The 24,855-nt window shown below is 39.3% G+C and overlaps 1 long non-coding RNA gene across 1 annotated transcript; it reads right to left on the reverse strand.

The window, feature by feature from the left end:
- Positions 1 to 181: 181 nt before the first annotated feature.
- LOC144588289 (uncharacterized) lies at positions 182 to 23,928 on the reverse strand. Its single transcript, XR_013543785.1, has 3 exons — positions 23,530 to 23,928; positions 12,090 to 12,166; positions 182 to 4,562 (listed from the first exon to the last, which is right to left on the reverse strand). It is a non-coding gene; the product is annotated as an uncharacterized LOC144588289 (long non-coding RNA).
- Between the last annotated feature and the right edge of the window lie 927 nt (positions 23,929 to 24,855).

The raw sequence follows: 24,855 nt of genomic DNA on the forward strand, positions 1-24,855 counted from the left end.
TGCCTTTCCATCTCTCAGTCTTCTTTTGATTTGTTGGCTGCTGTCCCCACTTGGATTGATGACAGAACTGGTGTATACAACATCTTTAATAATTTCATTTTCTTCAGTGTCATCATTAAAGTTATGTAGTTCTTCTGTAGTTATGATGTTTGTCTTCTTAATTCTAGTCCCCTTTTAGTAGTTTCTTTTTTCACCATCAAGAGATTTTTAGGTTATTGGTGCTTTTTCCCACTAATATGATGCCATGGATATATCTTAAATTATTGATGATTCTTCGAGCAATTTTCAATCCACCTTCATCCAAATCTAATCCAGCTTTCCTTATGTTATATTCTGCTTATAGTTGAAAAGGTAAGAAGATAAACCTTTGTCTGACAGCTTTGCCTAAAGAAAATCAGTCTGTTTCTCCATATTCTGCCCTAACGCTTGTTTCTTATCAAGAGTATAGATTCCACATCAAGACAAACAAGTGTTGAAGCATATTCATTTATTTTAAAAGTATCCACACAGTCAAAGGCTTTGTAGCAATTTACAAAATTTAGGCTGATCTTATTCTGAAATTCTTTGGTACACTTCTGTAGCTGAAATATCTTTGCAATATGATCTCTAGTGCTTCTACCTTTTCTGAATATAGCTTGAATGTCAACCATTTCTCACTTCTTAGAGTGCAAAAGTCTTTGCTGCAACACCTTGAGGATCACTTTGATTGCATGGAAAATTAATGCAGTAGTCCTGTAGCTATTGCACTCCGTGGCATCTCTTCTTTGGGGATTGGAATGTTCAGTATACTGAACATTTCCAGTCTGTAGGCCCTTGTTTTGTTTTCCATATTTGTTGGCATAGCTTTGCTGGGATGTTGACAGATGTGGTCTCTATATCTTAAAATAGTTAAACATCCCATTTACTTCCAGTGATACATTTCTTTCAAGTGCTTTGAAGTGTTCTTGAAGTGTTCTTTCAAGGACCTTTCACTTCACTTTCTAAATTGCAGATTCTTCATTACAGGATTTCCTTCAAATCAATCTGTCAGAGAGCACAGAGTGCTGTCCTCTGAAGATGCCAGCCACAGAGATTGGCAAAACGTTAGGAAGAACAACCTTCAGAACATGGCCAAAGAGCCCGAAAAACCCACAACAACCAATCCGTCATTCTTTAATCTCTTCTCTATAGTTTTTCAGCATATTTTCTAGCTCCTCATTATTTTACTCTGGTCAGATAGTATATTCACCTTATGGTCTGTCAACATCCCTAAACTAAGTTTAAATCCTCCTCTCTCTTTTTTCTTGGATTATGTGAAAAAGATTTTCTTACATATTTCTTTATTATTTCTTCATATTGAGCAATGTAATAGTTTGCCCTTATGGGATAGTCACTGAAAAATTCCATTCAAGATTCTGAACCTATTTCTCTCTCTTTTTATTCTTGCTTCTTGCCTGTTCTTAAAAAATTGTGTGTTTCTTTCAACATCCATCTAGGCTTTTCATTTCTTTTTATTACAGAATAATATTTTTTTGCATTTTTTCTTAATAACATTGCTGGTTTTAATCCATGATTCTTCTGGTTCCTGGTTGATTGAGTTTAGTTAAACTCTTCTATTCTTCACATGGACTTCAAATTTATCAGAAATGTTGTTTAAATCATATTTTGACAAAATGATTCACTGTGTTCTTTTTCAGCTTTACTTTAATTTTGTTATTAATAATTCATGATCATTATCACAATGTGTACTGGTCTTGTTTTGGAAGAAAGTATACAGCTTCTCCATCTATTGCTTCCAATTATGTAGTCTTCTGTATTTGTGTATTGACCATCTGGTGATGTTCATATGTACACTTACCTATTTGGTTGGCTTAAGCATATATTTGCAACAAACAGATTGTTGGCTTCATCCAGTTTTATGAGTCATTCTCCTGCTTTGTTTCTAAAGCAGATCATATTTTGGTTCTGCTTTGTTTCCATTTTTTGTTTTCCAGTCAATTGTGATTATCAGCACATCTTGTTATAATGTGCGATCTGTTTCCTCCTGGATGCTTGCATAAAAGCTTTCAATTTTTTCTTCTTTAGCATCTACAGTTAGATGAACATCTTAAGGTGATGTGGGGGGTTGAATGTGTTGGAGAAGGTGAGGGCAATGCCCTCAAGAGAGTAGACTCCATCATAATGCAGGGTCACTCAAGGCAGAATGGTCAAAGCTGAGACCAGACTAAGATGCACACACCATCGTCAGAAATATAACAGTCACATCAGCAGAAAACAGAGAATTCTAATGGGGGGGGAGACAAAGAGACTCCTGGAGGCAGTTACTGGTCAGCAGCAGAGGATATTTTACAGGCAAGATCAGTGGGACACTTAAGGTAACTATTGTTAGTACTGCACAGTAGAGGTAAAAGGTAAAGGTTCCCCTTGACAATTTGTCCAGTCGTGTCTGACTCTAGGGGGCGGTGATCATCTCTGTTTCCAACCCAGCTAGCATTTGTCTGAAGACAATTTTTTGTGGTCACATGGCCAGCACGACTAGACATGGAACGCCGTTACCTTCCTACCGTGGTGGTACCTATTTATCTACTCTTTTTTTTTTTTTTTTTGCATTTTGCATGCTTTTAAACTGCTAGGTGGCAAGAGCTGGGACTAAGCGATGGGGACTCACTCCATGTGGATTCGATCTTACGACTGCAGGCCTTCTGACCTTGCAGCACAGAGGCTTCTGTGGTTTAACCCACAGCACACAGTAGAAGACAATGGTAAATCACTGCTGAATATTTCTTACCTTGAGAATTTGTCTGGATTGTATCACAAAAATGCAGGAAATGCTATTGTTAAGAAAAATGATATTGAAATATTCAAAAATTACCCTCCAACAATGGATATGATGTCCTTTTTGTAACAGATATCATTTTTAGCAAACTTCCTTGAGACTTTTTATTTTATTAAAATGAATAAATAATTGTATCAAGCAAGATGGAGCCAAGGTGTGACTGATTTTTCTTCAACAAAATCATCGTCATTATTGATGGATTTTGTGTACCACAGTTAGCCCTGGGCAAGGGCATCTCCTCATAGATCTCTGAGAACAACATAGAATTTGGCTTGCACTTTTAAGAACTATGATAAAAGCTGTTCAGTGGAACTAAAATTTCTAAGTTTATTCTATAAGTTTGTTGGGAGAGTTAGCCTTCTGCTCAAATAATACACACTTGCATCAGTTTAAAAAATACAAATAGCTTTCATGGTTCCACGTGAAACATGTAGTGTGGACTTGCTAGAATCCACATATAGACTCTCTACAAGTCATGTGCTTGATGTTACCACAAAGGAATAATAATCTATCATTTCCCCTTGCATTCCTTCCACATTTGTACATTGAGATCAGGAAGCATGGAACTACTACAACTGAATCAGACACACTCCTTTTAATAAGCCAAGTAGTTATTGTGCTTTTAAGAGACCATGACAAAGATGAAAACTTGGTTGCTAAAATAGTTTCACAATACGATCCCTTTATTTATTCAATTATAGGACTGTTATTATTTAAATGGGAAGACATTTAAACATAGATTACAAAATTGTTTAAGACAGAACTTTCAAAACATGAGCAAATAACCCAGTGGCCTAAATTTATTATTTTTAATAGTCTTCAGACAGAAAGTTCATCAAATGTCTTAACTTCTTCTGGTTAAATTTTCTTAGATTGTGCCTTGATTTCATCAGGTCATCATCCCCTTTTGGTGGGTTACTTTATTTCATCCTGTTTTATGGTATTAAAGTATTTTAGAATCAAAGATTTAAAGAGCAGGCTAAAACAATGAAAATGAGTTTTGTTTATAGCTGGGAGACATATCTGCAGCCTGCAGCTTTATCATTTATACAGTCCTTACCATCTTAATGCCAAACTAGTTATTTCCGAGGTTTTATGGCTATTAAATATGATATTGTTTTGTTCTTCTAATAGTTGTGGCCATTACCAGAAAATTCCATTTGTGCTGCAGTCATTATTGATTGTACGTGATATTCTTTCAGCTGTTTCCCTGTTTGGATATATTTCTTCGATATTAAAGTGAAAAAAGAAAATGTTCAGTTTAGGGTTGTTTTTTTCAATTGTCCAATACTTTCATACTTGGAAGGTAATTTTTTAGATAGAATAAGTCAAATCTGCTGTTTGGGCTGGCGTGGTTTGGTTTTTCAGCAAGATCAGGGTTAACCAGAAGTCTTGGAGCAACTTTGAGGGAAAAAAAATCATAAGCTTTTGTGTCTTCATGCAAATACCTGATTCTAAGCACCTCTGTTATACCAGGGATTTCTAAACTCCACAGGCACAGGCATGCTATTATGTCTTCCTCTTCTTTGCCAGTGTTTGTTCCACAACAACCTTTTCTATAAAAACTCATAAAATTGGATATATTGCTCATTCTGTTCATAAGAGCTGGATTACTATTGGAACTACCCAGGTACCTATGAATGATTTAGCAGCAGGACCCCTGATTTGTTACATGTGCGAGCTGGCCCACTTCTGGTTGTGCTTCACTGAGGTTTGCAGATCCACTATCCAAGGCCAATCAAGACTCCTCATGAAGGCAAAAGAAGAAAGTGAAAAAAATGCAGCATTTGAACATTAAGAAGGCAAAAATCACAGGTACTGAAGAATTTTAATGTTGAGAATGAAGAAACTGAATATGTTAAAGATTTTGTATATCTTTGGTCGATCACCAATCAAATGGAGACTGCAGCCAAGAAATTAGAAGACTGAGCCTTGGAAGGGCACCTATGAAGAACCTAAGAAAGATCATCAAATGTAAGGACATTTGTGTGTGCCCCCAGGTTTTCCATGAGGAAAGAGACTCCAAAATGGTCTACTGGTTCAGACGTAACAGGCAGAGTCCAAATTCCTTTTTAAAATCAGTTTGACTAAACTAGATTAAAAAGTAAATAAGAACTGTGCCAACCATACAAACTATTAAATAACCCACTCTTATCAGTCTACTTTTGGGCAGTCTGTCAGTCCAAAGAAAGGGAGTGTTTATTTCACCATTTTCTCACAAGTCCTCAGAGGCTCAGAATTGCCCCTGCCTCTGTCCTCTGCCCTGAGAAGAGGGAGTCATACTTTGGTACCACATAGCTCTGCTTCCCGCTGCCAGTGGTGGCTAAATTGTCTCTGCCTCCTCCAACACCTAAGCTGGATAGGCATGGGCTTCCTTGGGGCTGGTTCTACACGTGGCTTCTGTCCTTTTCTTAGTGTCCCTGGGCCACCTAAAACTAGATGCTTCTAGTATTTCTTTGGGCAGCTCTGATTGGAGCTATTCCAATGCATTCACCCAAGTCTCTCCTTCTTCCTCTTCTTCTTCTTCTTTCTCTTCCTCTTCCTCCTCCACTACCAATTTCCACGAGTCCAACCTTATCATACTTACACACTTCTTCCTCCCCTTTTATAACCTACTGACCCTCCTCCTCCCTTCTTGAACCTTTCAACCTTGCCTCTTTTTCCTGACTCTCGTCATTTCATTATTCTCTGACCATTTGGGGAAAACTCCTTCTGTTGTCTACTCCACCACTTCCACTGGAGATTTTGGTATGGTGGTTGACTTCTCAGGTGGTGGTTTGGCCATCTATCAGGGTAGGGAAATTCCTTGAGGGACAACTGGGATGGAAAAAATGGGGATGATACAACAACACTAAATCCCCCTGGGACCCCCTCATATGTGCTTCCCATATGAACTGAATTGACCCACACCTTCCTGACAAATGTTTGAACTGGAGCAGTGCAATCCACTAGCTTTTACCCAACTCAAATGTTCTAAGTAAAAAATGTATCCAATTGCATTTTTAAAGCAAATTGCAGGGGGGCATGCTTGTATTTGTGTTTTTAAAAGCAATCTTTAAATATATATGTATTCAGCAGCACATATGTTCAGACTTGCAAATAAATATATATACAAAAACAGAATAAAGTGAAAGTGGAATAGAATGGAATGGATTAATATGTGAATATATGTGAACATGACACAGGTTATAAATCAATCAAGGGCAACCTAGGCATTATACATCACAGGCCTGGAAATGGCCAAAACAAATACAGAGAATAAACACAAGCAGAGTCTACATGACCACACCCAGTGTTGATTTTTGTTTGGGGTGTGTGTGCTAAAGAGAGAGTTTAGTTTAAAGCCAAAAAGATAAAATAAAATAATTAATACAGTGGCTTCTGGAGAATTTGAAGGACAGGGACCCTGTTTTGCTTTCTGCTTTTTTCCCCATTGCATTTCTTTCCAGCACTGGGGAGGTATTAAATCAATCATAAATCCTACTAAAATATCAATTTAGGCTGCATGAGCCCCACATTGTACTCACCCCCTGTTATAAATAATTTATTTTTTCCATCTTTAGTTCTTCTTGCTATGCTAGTTGTTTTCATCAGGATATAATTGGACATTCATGATATTGTTCCCCATTTATAGTAGCAGAATCCATTCTACCACTTGTATTAGATTTCTATTTTGGCCAATCCTTACTCTCCAGTGTAGGAAGAACAACAAACCAGCATTACTTCATGTACAGTTGCTCAGCATCCCCTATGTGGTCATTCTGTGTGTTGTTGTTTTTTGCTCTCTACCCACTTTTCTCTCTCTCTCTCTCTCTCTCTCTCTCTCTCTCTCTCTCTCTCTCTCTCTGTATGACTAGGATTTTAATGAAGCTGGCACGAAGCCTACAATGTAATTTGCTGTTTTTATTACTCTGTCAATATTGTGCATTAAGGCCCTCAATACTACTCAATGAACATAAAAAAGAACTCTTTAAACCATGCAATGTCGAAACGAAAACAGGAAACTGCTAATGCATGTGTCTTAATACACTAGCCCAGATTAAGGCTTTTGAAGCAGTCCTTCACTAATTAATTTGAAACTGTGATGAAAACACAAAGTGACCATAGATGTGGGGTTCCTAAGGATTTTGTTTTTTCTTTCTTACAAGAGCATTTCAAAATGGGTCTTTGCTTCTTGACAAACGTGATACATCATGCCACAATAATAGCTGAGACTGATGGCCAAGTCTTTTCTGTTCCTCAGTAGGGACAGCAGAAACTAGATATGGGGATGAATTTTAAAAATGGTGATTTGTTTTGATCTGTTATTTGTCAAGGCTAACAAATCAACTAATACGAATATACAAATATTCTTCGATGAATCGACGAATCAATCCATCATTCATCTGCACTTTAAATGGCTATAACACTGGCCCCGATGACCTAGAGACACCAAATTTGAAGGGAAGCTTCTTCACATGTTTTTCTACAACTCCTGAAAGATTGGTGAACATTGGATCACAGACCCTCAAGTAATATAGTCAAAAAGAGGACACCCCAGGAAAGCTCCTCCCAGCTACTTAGAGACTCCAGAATCACAACAGAGCTTCCTATGTCTTTCCCCAACATGCCTGCCAACTTTGGTGAAGATTGGATATCGGAACTCCAAGTTATTCACCCAAAAATTGGGTCCCCCTGGGAGAGTTTACCACATGGCACAGAAGCCCATGGCATTGAGGGAGTTATACTTAGCCCCAGCAGAATGAGAGGTCCCTTTGGCAGAGGCATGCATGAGGCATCAAGTTTGTCTTCAGCTCAGCATAACATTACATTTGCCAGTGAAGTAGAATTTGCCCTCAGGAGGACTGGAGGCAAGGAGGTATTTGGCAGCACAGCAGGCTTTTTGGCTTTGTCGGGCACTGGAGAAGTTGGCAGCAGGAAAATAGGCTCTTTTGGCCCCATTGGGCACTGAGGGAAAAGGCAGTAGGAAAGCAACCTTTTTTTGGCCACATCAGGCACTGAGGTAGTTGGCAGCAGCAAAGTACTGTGTCTTGCCCCATCGGGGCACTGAGGCAAAAGGCAGCAGAGCAGACTCTGGTCTTCTTCAGCAACATCAGATTTGCCTGCAAAAAAAAGGTTTTTGCCCTCAGGAGGCAACTGAGATTGCTTGCGACTTCCAACTGCACCAGCAGCACCATCAGATGAACAGGGTCAGTGCTACTAACAGTGGTTAATCTATGGGGCCGTGGGGCTGTCGGAAACAGATCAGCCCTGCAATCTGAAGCCGGGCGATGGGGCCACAAAGATACTTGTTTAGAACTGAAAAGCTGGGGATTGCTTGCAACATGGCTGCTGAGACTACCCAGATATGATAAAGATAGCCCTTGGAGGTTTGAAGGGGGTTAGACAGATCAACCCCCTTGGCACGGGTTGAAAACCAGACAAGCTCTGCCATCTGAAGCCGGGCGATGGGGCATTGGGATGATGCCTGGACAGGCTTTGGGTGGGGCTGAGACAGGCCCTCTTTGGCATGGCGGACGCCCATACAGACTGGATGTGGCATAGTCTGGCCTAGGAGACTCATCTGTCCACCAATGTCTAACTAGACTTGCTGAGAACCTTCAAAGAAAGAAAGATGCTTGGGTTGAAAACCAGACAAGCTTTGCCATCTGAAGCCGGCTGATGGGGCAATGGGCTGATGCCTGGGCAGGTTTGGATGGGGCAGAGCCTGGCTTTCTGTGTGCCAACATGGCTGTACAGCCCTCTGTCTTGGCACATTATGGGCATCACCCAACACTTTGCTCTTGTACACTTTAGTTGTACAAAAGCAACTATTTATTCATTTTTCTTACTGCTCAGAGCTGGATGCCCCTTTTTTGCTTGTTTGGGGGTGCCAGGACTGGCTTTGGGTGTGCCAGCCAAAAGGTTTAGATGGCTCTCTTGGTACATTCGGGAGATGAGCAGACAGGCTTTAGGTGGGTGGGGCAGAGCCTGGCCGCGCTGCTACTACAGTGGTTAATCCACGGGGCTGCTGGTGAGCTGAGCTAATTCATTTGAGTAGTTTGTTCCAACTTCTACCTACCTACTGAGTTAGTATGGGACTGAAATCAGAGTGTGTTGCCACATCGGGCACTGCAGTAGTGGGCAGCAGCGAAGTACTGTGTCTTGCCCCATCAGGCACTGAGGAAGTTGGCAGCAGCAATTTAGTGTGTTGCTGCATCAAGCACAGGTAATTGGCTCCAAAGTAGGCTTAACAGGCATCGGGCACCAAGGCAATTTGCAGCAAAGTAGGCTTTGCCCACTGGGTGTGTAGTGGCAGAAATCTTCAACATCGATGAGCAAGATGGTGGCGTTTGCCATCAAGATGGCATATGAAACATAAGCTTCCAGAAATAATTAATTATTTAGTCAAGTATGTGGTTTTTTACTACCAGGAAGGGTTTGGGTTGGCTCAGCCCTCTTGGCACGGGGAAGCCAGGAGGACAGCTTTGGAAAACCAGATGATCAGCTCTGCAGTCTGAATCTGAAGCTGTGTGATGGTGTTGTTTGTTTTGTTATTGGTGAAGAAAAGGGTTGGTGGTTGTTGTTGGCACAAGATAAACTCTGCAGTCTCAAGCTGTGCAATGGGGTGATGCCTGGACAGGCTTTTGGACTTCATCGGGGCACTGAGGTAAGTTGGCAGCAACAAAGTAGGTGTGTTTTGCCCCATCGGGCACTCAGGCACATGGCAGCCAGAAAGCAGGCTTTTGGGCCCCATCGGGGCACTGAGGGAAAAGGCAACAGCAAAGTATAGTGTGTTGTCTCATCAGGCACTCAGGCACACAGCAGCAGAAAAGCAGGCTTTTTGGCCCCATCAGGGCACTAGGGAAAAGGCAGCCACAGGAGACTCTGGTCTTCTTCTTCTGCAATATCACATTTGCCTGCAAAGTTACAAAAGTTTGTCCCCAGAAAGCAACTGAGGTTGTCAAAGCAGCAGCAACAGCAGGAGAATAGCGGCCGACTGCAAGGTGCTACTAGCGGTGGTTAATGAGGATGGCCGCTGGGCTTCTAGAGCGGAAGATCAGCAGTTTGAATCCATGCAATGGGGTGACCTGAGCTCTTGTCCCTTGTTCCTGCTTCTGCCCACCTACTGAGTTAAACTGCTGCTGAGCCACTAGGCTTGTTGATTGGAAGATCTGCCAACCTACTCAGGCAGTAGCCCGAGTAGACTTTGGAGCACCGTGTTGGCATAGGATGGCAGGACAGGCATTGGATGGGGCAAAGCCTGGCCCATTTGGCATAGATATGCCTGGACAGGCTTGGGGAGGCAGAAGAAAAGGAAGAGGCAGGGGCAAAAGGAAGGAAGCAAAAGGAAAGAAGACTGAGGTTCCACAACTGTAGCAATAATAGCAGATAAATAGGGTCCAAGGTGCAACTAATGTAATGGTGGTAAATCCACGGGTCCGCTGGTGAGCTGAGCTCCCGCAGTTTGTTCCAAGCTCTGCCAACCTACTGAGGCTGTAGAAGAGCTAGGAATCTGGAATGAACAGTCTGCCAGTTTTGAATGATGAATGATGATGAAAAAGAAAAATGTAAGTCTTTGCTTTGCTGCCACAAAAGTGAAAACACAAGTGCACCAGCAAGCCAGCGAGCTCAACTCCAGAGAGCATGAACAGAAGTGGGGAACAGCCAGACGGGAAAAGCTTATATGAAGCATCTGTAAAACTAGATACAGCTTTCAGCAGCCACCCAGAGACCTCTGGGTAGTGTGGGCGGCATATAAATTGAATAAATAAATAAATATTGGCTGCCAGACATGGTAATCCAGGATTTTTGTCCTGATTGGCCAGAGCTTCGAATTGGCATCAGCAAGCTCAGAGAGGCTCCCAAAAGGGGTAACGAATATAGACAAATATGAACTGATCAACAAATAAAACCGAGGAAATATTCGTCAAGCCATATTCGTCCTGATTTAAAATTTTACAAATACGGATTGACAAATATATGACGAATTGGCTCTATTTATCAGAAAAACGGATCCATTTTTATATTCATCCCAATCTCTAGTAGAAACATAAATTTTAATTTTGGTCCTGAACTAATGCACTGTAAAATGAAAGCCACAGCCTACAGGGCTCTTCGGAATAGAAAAGGAGAACAGTAAAGCTACTCTGATTGTTCATCTGTTATTCTGATTTGTCACTTCTAAGTATGAGCAAAATACACTGTTGTGATGCTTACTTTTTTACTAGTAGAGAGAATCATATACTGCTAGCATGATTTAATAAATAAATGATTCAGTACAATGAATATTTTCTAAGCTTACTGATTTTTTTTAAAAAAATTCTCTACAGATATTTTGCCTGCATAGGCCTCAAGGTTCACATTTCAGTGGAGTCATGGAATTATACAGCTCAAAGGAACCCTATGGATCATTTAGTCCAGTCCCCAGCCAAATCCACACCTAAAGCATCCTTGAATAGTATTGTCCTTACTGCAGGATGCTCTGTACAGACATACAAACATTTTATTTTCTTGATTTTTTAAAATTTTATTAACTAGGTAGAACTGTGGATTGAAAACACAGAGGTAAACATGCTGGATTATCTTGATCTCATGTGCTAGAATGAGAAAGTGCCATAGCTTTTTTTCTCTTTACCTGTGAGATCATAAAATATTACCTGCTGGTATCAAAGAGGGTCCTTGCATTTGTGAAAAGCAATTTTTGCATCAATTGTGCAAATATTATGCAAATTTGCAAAACTACAATAGCTGCTGCCTTGTTGCCCAGATATACAGAAAATAGAAAAATTGGATGGGTGGTTTGTGTTGGTTTGATCACCAAGCCTGTCCTTCTGTGCTTGTTCTGTGTGTGGACGCACACATTGTTTCACCTAAAGGAAAGATACTGTATAGATTACGTAAAGAAATAATATTTGCTAAGTTCCCCATTCTCACTGATGGATGGTACCACAACATAATAAGAAATCTAGATGAGGAATTGTAAACCCTTATGAGATTCCTTGCTTCCTGTCAAGAGTATGACAGTCGACTTTTTTCTCTACTCCAGGTCTCTTTAATTTATATGAAATATCTGTAGTGTCCCCTCCCTTTAGGAGGCAAAGCACGCTACATGGGAAAAGTGACTAATCATTAAGGCAGATTCAAGCAATCCATCTGCTGCTTCAAATTCTTTTTTAAAATGTAGCAATCATCCTAGTTTGGGGCAATGGCAGAATTTGCATTATGTTTTATAAGAAATTGGCAGTTTTCTGTGATATTGGCATTTGAGTTTTCTGCAAAACATCATTCTTACCAATGCAAGAGCTGTATCAAGACATCCATGAAGTTCCTCTTCATCTTCAAAGAGAAGAATGTTGCAATTCCTCATCCCTGCATGACAAATAATGATTTACATCCCTAGAACAGAGATGCTGGCTGAACTTCTGTTGCTTAGTGTAGTAACTTGAAATTGGATTAAGGTCATTGAATCCATGGAACTTACAGAGGAGTTGACTAACCAAATCTTCACTAGTTCAATGGACCTACCCTTATCAAATTACCTGTTTTCAATGAGAAAGTCTTCTTGACATGGTAAGTTAGCCTCTTGAGGAAAGGTTGAGCCCTGTAATTATGTCTGGGTCCACTTCAGGACCTATGAGTGCTACATGCTACTCTTGCCAAATATGATTCTCTGTGTGGGTTGGATCTGAAGTTTGCTAAGCTAGAAACTCCAGACCATGTAAATTTCTCTAGTCTGTTTCACTTTGTGAAAAAGGGAGTGTTTTCTCCCTTTCTCTCTCTGCTGCCATGTCAGACTATCATTATTCCACTTGGAAAGAAATTTTAAAAAATTAAAAACAAACCCCCAGCAGCAGTAGCAAATGGCTGTGGGAGGCAGCCAGTGTGAGGGCAGGTGTATGTAGGACAAAGCCTCAAAAGCAACAATTCTAATAGCCCATGTGGCCCCCTCCACTGATATGCAAGACAGTTTAAAAATGGATTACAGCATTGAAAACATGGTCTGCAAACATGCTGGTTAATGAAACAATTTAAAATCTCAGTTGTTGTTTCCTGAAGAGGTTTTAAGCCCTTACTTTATATCGGGGTATAATTTTCATTGTGAATATGCACACTGCTACAAAAATCATGTGACTGTAAATTGATTTAAAATATATCAGAGCTGATATAAATCAGTGTAACCACACCCCAAATCAATCAATAAAGTGCAATCTATGTTGCACAAGTGCAATTATTTATTTTACTGTTTACTGTTGTCTACAAATAAAATCGTCTTGATCCACTCTACTGGGTTCCATGAGTGCTCACCTCCTTAAGTCAGCATCAAGCAACAAAGCACTAAATATCTTAGTCCTGCATTTCTTCTCCCTGTGAAATGTTTCTGTGGAGCTGGACTACCATATGCCATGATATAACTCCAGATGTTTTGTGCTATAGCTCCAAGGAGTCCAGGTTTGTGGTCCCTTCATAAAGGGCTCCTTTCACAAGTGATTCCCTTTGCAAAGAGAAAAGGTATTTTGCAAAAATATTGTGCAAAAAAAAAGGAAAAAGGAAAAAAGCACTTGTCTTGCTGGTGCCAAGAATTTCCATGTGTGTAGGAAAAATCTTGACAGGCTATATTTCCATGTAGATACAGCCTGTTGCAACCAAATCAAGAAAGAGATGACCAACACATCCTTAGCTCATCATTTTTCTAGTGAGCCCTTAACCATGTGGACTAGACACATCCTTAGATTAATCCAGCAGGACTGTTAGTTTTGTTTTGTGTGTGTGTGTGTTTGTCTAAATAACAAATAAAATTAAACAAATCGAATCATTCTATATTATTTTGCTACTGAATATGTAAAAGAGTAATTAGCATTTTCTGATGGTGATTGTTAATTGTGATGCAGTGGTTAAACTGCTGTACTGCAGCCAAAACTGTGCTCACAACCTGGGGTTCAATCCCAGACAGCCGGCTCAAGGTTGACTCAGCCTTCTATCCTTCCGAGGTCAGTAAAATGAGTACCCAGCTCACGGGGGGGGGGGCAATGTGTAGCCTGCATAATTATCTTGAAGCGCTATGGGGAAGTATATAAGCAGCATGCTTTGCTTTTTAATGATAAATGTTATCACATATTTCTCAAAAAGTTCAACAAAAGCATAGGTGAAAGCTCTCATACAAACAATGGTCTGGCTCAAAACTGGGTATGACAAAATGGTGGAGGAAGATTTTGTGGGCAATGAAGAGTTTCAGTAATACCTCACAAGAGCTTAGTAGAAAGAAGCTACTAACTGATAACAGTGGTAATCACTATTTTTTTCTGTAGAACATGAGGATGTAATGTGAGTCTATGGCTTCTAGAGAAAAATCATGCCCAAGGATTTTTAAAGAACAAAAATAGTGGGCCATAGTGAGCTTCTTTAGGAAGAGCAGTACAAAGTACTGGCTGCGCTACTGCTTCTAATAGGTGCCTTAATACTTTAGCTGGCAAATGTATGAAGTCTCGAATGGCAAAGGAAACAAGGCTTCAAATATTAAACAGAGTATTAAAGATCCACCACAAAAAAATGGGTAAGTAAATGAATATTTTGTGCATAAGCTTTTGATCTCACTATTCTGAACTATCTTCATGTCCAAAAATATTGTATTGTAAATTTGGAATTTGTCCATTTAACTCAAGTCTATTCAGAAGGGACAAATTACCTTAGAATCAAATGCTTGGAGTAAATAGATTTATGGATTACAGCCATAGAGGTCTAATTACAATATGTAGATGCAATTAGAGAGTTAAAAATGGAATAACATCTGATCAGTTTCAAACAGGGAATGCTGGCAGAACAGAAAGTTTATTATATTTCATGGTTCTTGTTTTCTCTTTTTAAAAATAAATCCACCTGTTGGCTGCTGATTCCAAATGCAGTTGATATATGCAGTGAAATCTGATTTACAGAAGTTGTTTGCAGTCTGCGGTTATGGTTTTGAAAAAGGTAATAGGAAGGATAGCATATGTTTTTTTCTGCCCAGGGAGATCTGTTTGTAGCTGTTAACAGGAGTTGAAATTTATGCTGAAATTTATTGTAATAAATAGTGGTTATGAACTGCTTTTTGGTCTCCAGGCTGAGCCATAAAAAGGTCTTCAAAGAAAGCAGCTGCCAAATATTGCCCAAAAGAGTCCTTCAAATTTATTTTTCCATGGTCATTATTTTTAGAAGAATAACACAGGACAAATCCAGAACACATTCAGAAGCAGGCTAAACCACTGGGAAAACTAATACTCACAAACCTTCAACTGCAAAACTGATTGTTACATATTATGCACTTTCCACAGTTTATTTCACACACAAAAGTATGAAACACTGCACTTCTGCTGCCAATCCTTTTAAGATGCACATTATTAATTGGACATTCCACAAAAGGCCTAGGTAAATACCAGCCTAGTCCATGCTGTTCTTCCATTCATTCTCTTCCACACACACACATTGCCAGGTATTGAAAAACAAAAAGTCATGTTGGAGCAGTTACAAGTGGTAAAATTTGTTCTGTTTTCTGGTAGGATGAAGGCAGAACAGAAAGGCCAGTTAGAAGAGGTAACTGTGGCCTACTTCTTCCCAGGAAGATACATCTGCATGGCCTGTGGCGTCGATTCATGGTTGCATCTGAGGGCTGATGTATTTGAACAGTCCTCCATGGTGAAGGATGGAGCTATCATCTCAAGCTATCATCCTCCACATAGAAAACCAATATGCAGAGATGCTAGCCTCTTATATTAATGGAATTATTTTGTATTGAGGAGCATTGAATCCTATGAACTCATATCTGCATACTCAGGTGGTACAACCAAGATGGAGATTCAACCATCACATGGAATAAAGCTTAAACTCAACTAAATTAGGGTTTTCACACTACCTAATTGGCTGGAGTTTACTCATGTTTTAGACGTGCCACCTGGTGCTTGTTTAGACCTCCAGCTGGCTCAGGTTCTGAACTTTCATTTCTCAGAGTCTCTTGCTCTTAGTGAATTGCAGCAAAACATGCATCCTCTGTTTTGAAAGAAACAAGCCTTTCTGTGTGATCAGCCAATGACTGAAGCCACCCACAGTTTAACAGATTTTGGTAGACTTGTAATAAACGAAAGGTTATGAGTAAATATTACAGTTGTGGGAATGCTTGGTTGTTAGGTGGTTTGCAGGCAGTTGAAATCTCGGTACAGCCCTGAAGAAAGGAACAGAGGAAACAAGAGAAGAGAAGGAGGAAGAGGAGGACATAAAGAAGTATCTTTTTTTGTTGTTCTTAATGGCCAATACCCTCTTCCAGAGCTCCACCCATACAATAAGAATAACATTAGCAGCAGTGGCAGTTTGTACGTTGCAGTGGCAGATTGGAGGAATTAAAATTTTCTTTTTTATTAGTTATTTTGGAGTGTGCACAGCTCCTTTCCATTACATACAAGTTGCACACAGTCACTGCCAGTGACATCTTTCCCACTACAGAGTGGGAGCTCTGCTATTGTCTTGCTATTGCTGTTTGAATTCTTAGCTATATATTATACTAAATTAAATAGGTCTTACATCTCAGTAAATGTGCATAGGAAATTTATATAGATATATTACTAGGAAGGTGAAACTAGCATAGTTACTTCCTTGGGCTGCTGTTCCCAGAATCTCCTGGCCAATGGGGTCAGTAGCCATTCTGGCCTAGGGAATTTGTATGGTGCAGTGCAAATGGTGAATGTTCAGACTCTGCAGTGAATTGTACTACTACAGTATAGCCCATTGCAGTGAAACAAAACAGTCCCAATATATTGCTGAGGAAGGAGGTGCCACATTGGATTGGTACCTGGTTTTTATATAGGTGTATGAACTCGAATGTGTGGGTGTCCACGTGCATGTACAAAAAATAAAATATGCTTAAAGAAATTTTCTAGTTGTATAACCATATTTCTGAAGGAAATGACACTTTGCTGCAGTTTGCCCTTACTTCCCCCTACAGTTTTCCTCAAATAAGATGACACTGTGTCAGTCATAGGGAATTTATGTAGTCCTTTCATAGACCTACAAAAGTTATTTTTCTATTATCAAAACCTGATGGCAAAAAACAACTGCCAAAGAAAGAAGGCTATGCACACGGCTAAATGCCACTGTTTCTTTCTTTGTATGCACCAGTGATATACACGACTGTTATACATAGTTCCCCACTTTGTCGCAAAAGCAACTGTAAATTGGTTTGATTAGGCTGTAGTTGTACCAGGTAAGTTTTAGAACTAAGCAGAGATTTGAACTTAGGTCTCCCGTTTCCAAATCCAACCCTAGAACCATTACACTCTATTACATCTCTCAGGTCTCAGTTGATATTAAGGCTGAAATATATCAGTAGGAAAAAAAAAACCTAACAATTAACATGATATAAAATGATTAATTTGCATAATATGCCATTTAGAGTGCCAAGATTTGGACAACTGGAATAAAGTAGATGGGGCGTGCAATTTAGATAAATCTATGTAAGCTTACATTATCAGTTGTTTGGCATACCTGATTACAGGCATGTGTGGGAGGACAGGGTGACATGCATACAGGAAACATTGTGTGTAGTGCCAACAAGGCCTTCTTTCTTAAATGTTCAAGCCTTTCCAGGCCTAGGGATTGAGGCAGAATTGGCTAAATACTGCTAAGAGGAAAGGAGACAAATTCCTGTGCATTATATTATCCCACCTGGCACTCCTGTAATTACACAGTGCTTGAAGAAGTTACTTTTTGGACTACAGCTTCCAGGAAACCCATCCAAAATGGCCATTTTTCAAGTTTTGCAATTAGCTATGCCACAATGTGATATCTAGTTGTGATGCTATGTAGCAAAAGACCATCTGGTTTGGCTTGATGCCACTTTCCATTCATGGGGAATGTTTTCAGAGTTCAGCTTTTGCTACTAGAACAGGGGAAATGTTCTTACTTATTGTGACAGTGTGTGTGCAATTGTTGTTACAGCTTACGATGTGTAAGGCAGCATGCAAGGGGTAATGTCTTCAATAATACTGATGAATGGGGGGGAGGAAATGTTTATATTATAAATTTAATCTTGAAGATTTGGGAAAAGCATGCCTTGTCACTAACAAACACTGAAAGCTATCAAGAGTTTTCTTAATTTGTGTGTTTATCATTCGTATCCCACACACACAAATACATCCTGTCCTTGCATCCCCCTTCTTTTCCTTCTCCCTCCCCCATGTACATTTCAGGTTTGCCAAGTTGAGACTGAGCCAACTGTAAGGGATTTGTCTTGTGGTTTAACTTCTGCTCCTGTCTCTACTTCCAAGAATTTTCTATTCTTGCTTTTGCTCTTAGGCCACCTGCCAACTGCTCTGCTACTTTGCACCAGCTTGACAAGGCTCACTAATTATAAAGAAATGTTGAAATCGCAGCTGATAGAAGGTGGAAGGAAGAAGAAGAAAGAAATCACAGTCCTGGGTGGCCATAAATATCTAGTATGCTCCTATGAAGAGAATATCACACATTTGCCTTTGCACAAAGTCTTCTGGAAAAGCAAATTGTTTGCTATTAGACTTGTTGGATACATGAAGATATAGTTATGATTCAATGCCTAGATTCTTATACACCAAAGGCAATGGCACAGGTACATTTCAATCCGAAGGACAGCATTGTGCTGTTTAATGGGGACTGTGTTTCAGGTGGGGATAAAAGCCCACCAAAGTCAGGTCTGCATTTTTAGTAGGGTACAATGGACATTTATATAAGCTATGTATAAACATTTTGTGTGCTTTGTGTCTGTATGTACCACTGTTGTATCATAGCTTATAATGAAAAATGCAGATCTTTTATGTCTCCATATATGTGATAATGTGTACGGGATATAGGGCCATTTCATGTACAGAAACTAGAATTCAGTCAACAAATACAAGCTAGGATGAAGAAGGAAGTGAAGCCCTAGAACAATGCTTAAAACTTCATGGAATATGTCCATAAACACGGGATATTATTTCCATGTGCCTTATATGTTACAATTATTTAGTTTGCCAAACAAAACTGATCAGCTGCAGAATTCAATTTTTCACAGCTAGATCAGATACTGTATCACATTAACCAACAAGTGGTGAAAAAGGAAAGTCTGAAAGCCCAAACAAAGACATTGGTGTTGTTGTTTCAACATATACTACATAGTACATAGTACTAAAGCACTCTCTTTGCCACCCAGTAAGCTGGGTATTCCTTTTACTAACCTCAGAAGGATGAAAGGCTGAATCACCCTTGAGCCAGCTACCTGAATCTATTGGGATCGAACACAGATCATGAGTAGAGCACTGTGGCATGCTAAAATAAAAAAAAATACTAAGTATTCCTCACATTTCTATTTAAAGGGCCAGGCCATAGGGCACAAATGCTTGAGCAAAAAAACAAAAAACAAAAAAAAACACACACTTGAATACTGCACACTGTTCTGTCTCCATGTACCTCTTTCACATCTTGATATTTGTCTTGTTTGATTGTCTGCATCAGGTTACAGTTTCTGATTTTGCAAAGATATTGATCAATTAATATTTTAAGCCTCTTTACCTTCTTGTTTATTCTAGATAAATTTCACTATTAGGTAAAGGTTCCCCTTGACATTTAGTCCAGTCGTGTCTAGGGCACGGTGCTCATCCCCATTTCCAAGCCATAGAGCCAGCGTTTGTCGGTAGACAGTTTGCATGGTGACGTGGCCAGCACGACTAGACGCAGAACACTGTTACCTTCCACCATGGTGGTACCTATTTATCTACTCGCATTTTTACAGGCTTTCAAACTGCTAAGATGGCAGGAGCTGGGACAAGTGACGGGAGCTCACTCCATCGTGTGGATTCGATCTTACGACTGCTGGTCTTCTTACCTTGCAGCACAGAGGCTTCTGCTGTATAACCCGCAGAGCCACCACGTCCCATAATTTCACTATTTCTTTCAATTATAAATAACTTCTCAAAATGGATGATGGGGAAAATCTAAATGCATTTCAATTTTGTCTCTAGATATAGCTGATAGATATCCTTTTGCAGGAGAAGGAAAAAGGCTCTTATGCATCTTTCTATCTCAATGTTCTTAATGAAGATTCATTTCAAGTTGCAGATTTACATAAACATCTCTTTTCTTGTAGAGGGAAAAGGGAGGCAAGCCTTTCACCATTCATTGTAGTATTTGCACAAAGATGTCTCTCTTCTGTTCTCCTCCTCCATTTGTCATGAAGAGTGAACTGAAAATTATCCTGGCTGCCAGTGGTACTGTCTGAATGCAAGAGCAGAGCCAATAGCTCTGGGAATGCATAAAATGTCTGGTGACACAATCCTATTCATAATTTGAAGCTTCATCTTTTACTGTGTCCTTTTCCAGAGGTATTGTACATATAAGAACAGCTGGGTTTAATATCTCCACAATTATGTTAATTTGGAGTCAAAGATAATTTCTCATCCTGGGGAAGGTTTAAATATTTTCCTCTTATTTAGTACCTTTAAATTATGACTCATAAATTTTAATTCTGGATGTATATGATGCATTTCAGCAAATACTAGGGATGCACTAAAATGAGACTGTAAGGGGGGGATGCTTGTGTGATTGTCCTTATTCAATTGTGTGTCTGAATAGTATTCAGTGCTATTATTTATTTATTTATTTATTTATTTATTTATTTATTTATTTATTTATTTATTTATTTATTTATTTATTTATTTATTTATTTATTTATTTATTTATTTGATTTTTACCCCACTCCTTTAGACAGTGTCTACTTGGGGCAGCTTACAAATAAAACACAGCAATATAACATATGTAACCTCTTAAAAATTTACTATTAAAATTACAATTATAGCAATTGATTACAACCAAGACATTATCAAGATGGCATACCATAAGGAAAAGAAAAGAAAGAGATAAGGATGAAAATGTGTCTCCTCAGAAGTAAACCCAGTAAGTTTGATGGGAGCTGCTCCCTGATAAGTGTCTATAGAATTGCAGCCTGAGGCATGTATTGTTGGCCACACCCTCAAGTGCATTTTGTAATAACATTTGTGGATAAACTGGATAAACTTGGGGCAGTGACAAGACATTCATGAGAATTTCAAAGCATTTGGAAGAAGCAAATCACCGGGAGTAGATTAGATAGCAATAGAATTATTTCAAGCTACAAATGCCAACAAATGTGAAAAACTGAACAATACATCACAGGCTGGAAACATTGGTTCATCTGGTGATTCAGCCAGAGACTGCAGCCAGGAAATGAGAGGAAGACTGAGAAGGACAGCTATGAGCTGACTAGAAAATATTCTTGAGTGTTAGGGGTCATTAATTCACAAAGTTGCCATCAGAGATGCACACAAATTTAAAAAATTATCACCAAATTCATTCAAAAATTGCTTATTCATCAATTCATAAAAATCAATGTCCCTATGAATACAAATCAATGAATTTTAGCCATTTTTGATTTGTTGATGTTTGGCTATAAAATAGCCCCCAAGGCACCAAAATTACAGGGAGGCATCCCATGACCCTCCTCTACATTCCCTCTATGTTCAGTGAAGATTGGGTTTCAGATTGGGTTTCATTATGCACCCATATATAGCCCCTAGGTGCCTCAGGTTCCCCCAGGCACCTACAGACACCAAAATCACAGAGAAGCTTCCCATAACTCCTCTACAATCCCTCCAAGTTTGGTGAAGATTGGGTTTCCTCAGGCCAGCTGCTAAACAGCCCTTTCCTGAAGGGATCTACTTTGTGGGTGTATAACTTGGATGTCTGAAAGTCAAACTTCACCAAACATGCAGGGCTTATAGAGAATAGTCAGAGAAGCTTGCCTGCAAATTTGATGTCTAGGTGCTGGGGAGGGGGCGTTTTATAGAGTTTTAAAGTAAAAATCGGATTGACATATCAATTTGTCATTTTTTATCAGAAAAAAAATCAAATTTGTAATTCATGATATACCGTATCAACCTTGACAAATCACGAATCAAAATTAATCACAATTTTTCTGATTCATGCCCATCTCTAGTTGCCATAAATTGGAAGCAACAAGTTAGCTCACAACAAGAAACTGTCTTCTGAGAAATGTAGCAAAATACTGTAGATGAAATTAAAGTTATTTGTGCTTTTTTTAAAGTCACAGCAATATATTTGCCACAAGGATGACTGGGTACCTGAAGAGATCACAAAGATTTGCTCTGTAGTAGCATTTTGGTTAAAATACTGGGAGAAGAAGGAAGCCACACAAAAGAAGCAGATTGGAATGTGAGCTACCACTGAAGATTCAAATATCTTCTGGGCAGTTCAATTGTTGGGAGCCCTGGGGGAGCTCAGAGTGAGATCACCAGAGTATATGTGTCTCCTGTCTCCCTGCAGCTGCTTCATATTGTATGAGAGAGAGAGAGAGAATTCAGAGAGCTGATTTTAAAATACAACAGAAAATTCAGTGTGCAAAAACAGGCTACCCCTTCATTGACATCAATCATCATCAATATGATAAAAGCAAAGCATGCTGCTTATATACCACCCCATAGTGCTTCAAGCACTCTCTGGGTGGTTTACAAGTTAATTATGCAGGCTACAAATTGCCCCCCCGCCTCGTGGGTACTCATTTTACTGACCTCGGAAGGATAGAAGGCTGAGTCAACCTTGAGCCGGCTACCTGGGATTGAACCCCATGTTGTGAGCACAGTTTTATTTGCAGTACAGCAGTTTAACCACTGCACCACAAGGAATTGGTGCATCATGGTGTGCCATGATGCACCAGTTGAACTAACTATAGTGCCAAAAAGGAAATTTTGCAAAAGAGTAAGGAAGTGGAATGAGGGCCAGCTCTCAGTTTAGGATACACTCTCACTGTTATTATTATTATGGCTGGTGGCTTGTTTGCCAGTACAGGAGGAAAGGGGACTGATGTGGACGTATTGAAAGGAGCTGAAACTGCACTAAATTCTTTCTTTCGTGCTTGCTCTCTCCCTGCTTACTTTCATGTGGCCTTGTCTCACCTTCCACATGGGGGCTCGGATGGCATTGAGCCCTGTGGAGGTTTCCAGCTGCCCCTTCCTGATGTCAGGCTGAGGGCTACATTCCCGCTGGCAAATTTGAAGCGTGATGCAATGGTAAATTAGAAACAGATGTGGGAGCGGGAGAGAAAGAGTTTGGACTTCAGGGTATCCTGCAGTTCAAAACCTGTAATCCTGGCATCCAATACTTGACAAACCCCACAGACAGAATTTACCCCAACACAAGTGTTTACACATGTCCAAAAAATTAAAAATAAATCACACTCAGAATCAAGTTAAAATAAACAACCCCTCACTTTCCAACCAAAATCATTCACCCAACCAAAACCATGTATGTTTAGTTCTATGTTATGCAGGAAGGTATTTTTAAATCAATTTCAGTCTTGCTAAATCTGATACAAAAACAGGAGTGTTACAATGTGTAGCTGACCCACAGTTTAATAATGACTTGGTTGGGCTTCTTTCTATCCACCTACCCCCTACAATACATACATTTCTTCTTTCAGCCATAATGGCACCCAAGATGATTTTTTATGCTAAAATGAGATAAAAATATCCAGATTAATAATAATAATAATAATAATAATAATAATAATAATAATAATAATAATAATAATAATAATAATAATAATAATAATAATAATAATAATAATAATAATAATAATAATAATAATAATAATAATGTAACAAATCATCCAGGACCAGTCCTCCACTTTGGTATTGTGGGGTACTCACCTTAGGCAATGGAGCATAGGGAGCAACAGTCCCATTGCTGCAGAAAGTCTTATTGATGGAACAGATGGAGGACAGCTGTCTCACATGTGTGACTTTGAGGATCAGGTTGCTGCTATTCAAGTAAAAAAAGTGAGAAGCATAACCAAAGACAGAAACAAATAGCAACACAATAAAAGCAGAGCTTTAGAATAATAAGTTCACCTTCCCCAGCAAGAATAACTGGCTTAAAAATCTTACCACAGAAGAAAAACCCAAAAAGGATATTTTCACATCCTTCCAAAATGAGAGAAGAAATTGTCTCTGTCTTTATATTTCAGAAGCAATCCCTGAGTCATAGCAGAATCAAGTACTAACGTTATTTCTAGATGACAATGTCAAGCTGTAAGTCATATGTGGCTGCACACTTAGTGGGGCTGAAGCATTCAGATATTCAAATACTCCCTTGCAGATGGTGAGACACTTCTGTCTCCTGATTCTGCTATGAGGTGTGTAGTGTCAGCATAAATCATTGCACAACAAAAGAGGCTTCATCTTCATTTGAATCCCAGAGCACACTGCAGCAATTAAAATCCCTGAATGCAAAGTAATTGAACAAAGGTGATGTTTTAAAAAATTATTACCAGGATGTGTTTTATGTTTTGCTTTTTAAAAAGAGATTTTTAAATTCCTTACAAAGGCTAGCAATTCTTTTAAAATGCATTCTGATTTATCACTGCTGAAGTAATATTTACAATGTTTTCACAACAGACACACCCTGAAAGCCAATCAATAGCTCCCAAGACCCATCTCAGAGAGATAGTTATCATTGCTGATGGTATCAAAAGCCACCAGTGACCAAGAAAAACCAACAGCGACACTCTCCTCCTGCCCACGTCTGGAGTAGATTGTCCACCACGGTGAGTAAAGTTGTTGAGTCCTATAACTAGCTTTGAATCCAGATTAAAAGAGATCTAGAGACCATCTGTCTCACCCAGGAATCATTGCAGCTGAAAAGTCACTGTTCACTCCAATATCTTGCCCAAGAGTGGAATAATGGAAGTTGGCTAGCAGTTACAGTTATGTGAAAAAGAAAGTACACCCTCTTTGAATTCTATGGTTTTACCTACCAGGACATAATAAAAATCATATGATCCTTAGAAGGTCCGAAAATTAGGTAAATACAACCTCAGAAGAGCAACAACACATGACATATTACACCACGTCATGATTTACTGTATTTTACAAAAATGAACCAAAATGGAGAAGCCATGTGTAAAAAACCAAGTACATCCTTACTGTTTCCATAGGAATTAAGATGCTATGTAGCAGCCAGGTGCCCCTAACCAA

Source organism: Pogona vitticeps, chromosome 3, assembly GCF_051106095.1.
Source record: "Pogona vitticeps strain Pit_001003342236 chromosome 3, PviZW2.1, whole genome shotgun sequence".
Taxonomy (NCBI): Eukaryota; Metazoa; Chordata; class Lepidosauria; order Squamata; family Agamidae; genus Pogona; species Pogona vitticeps.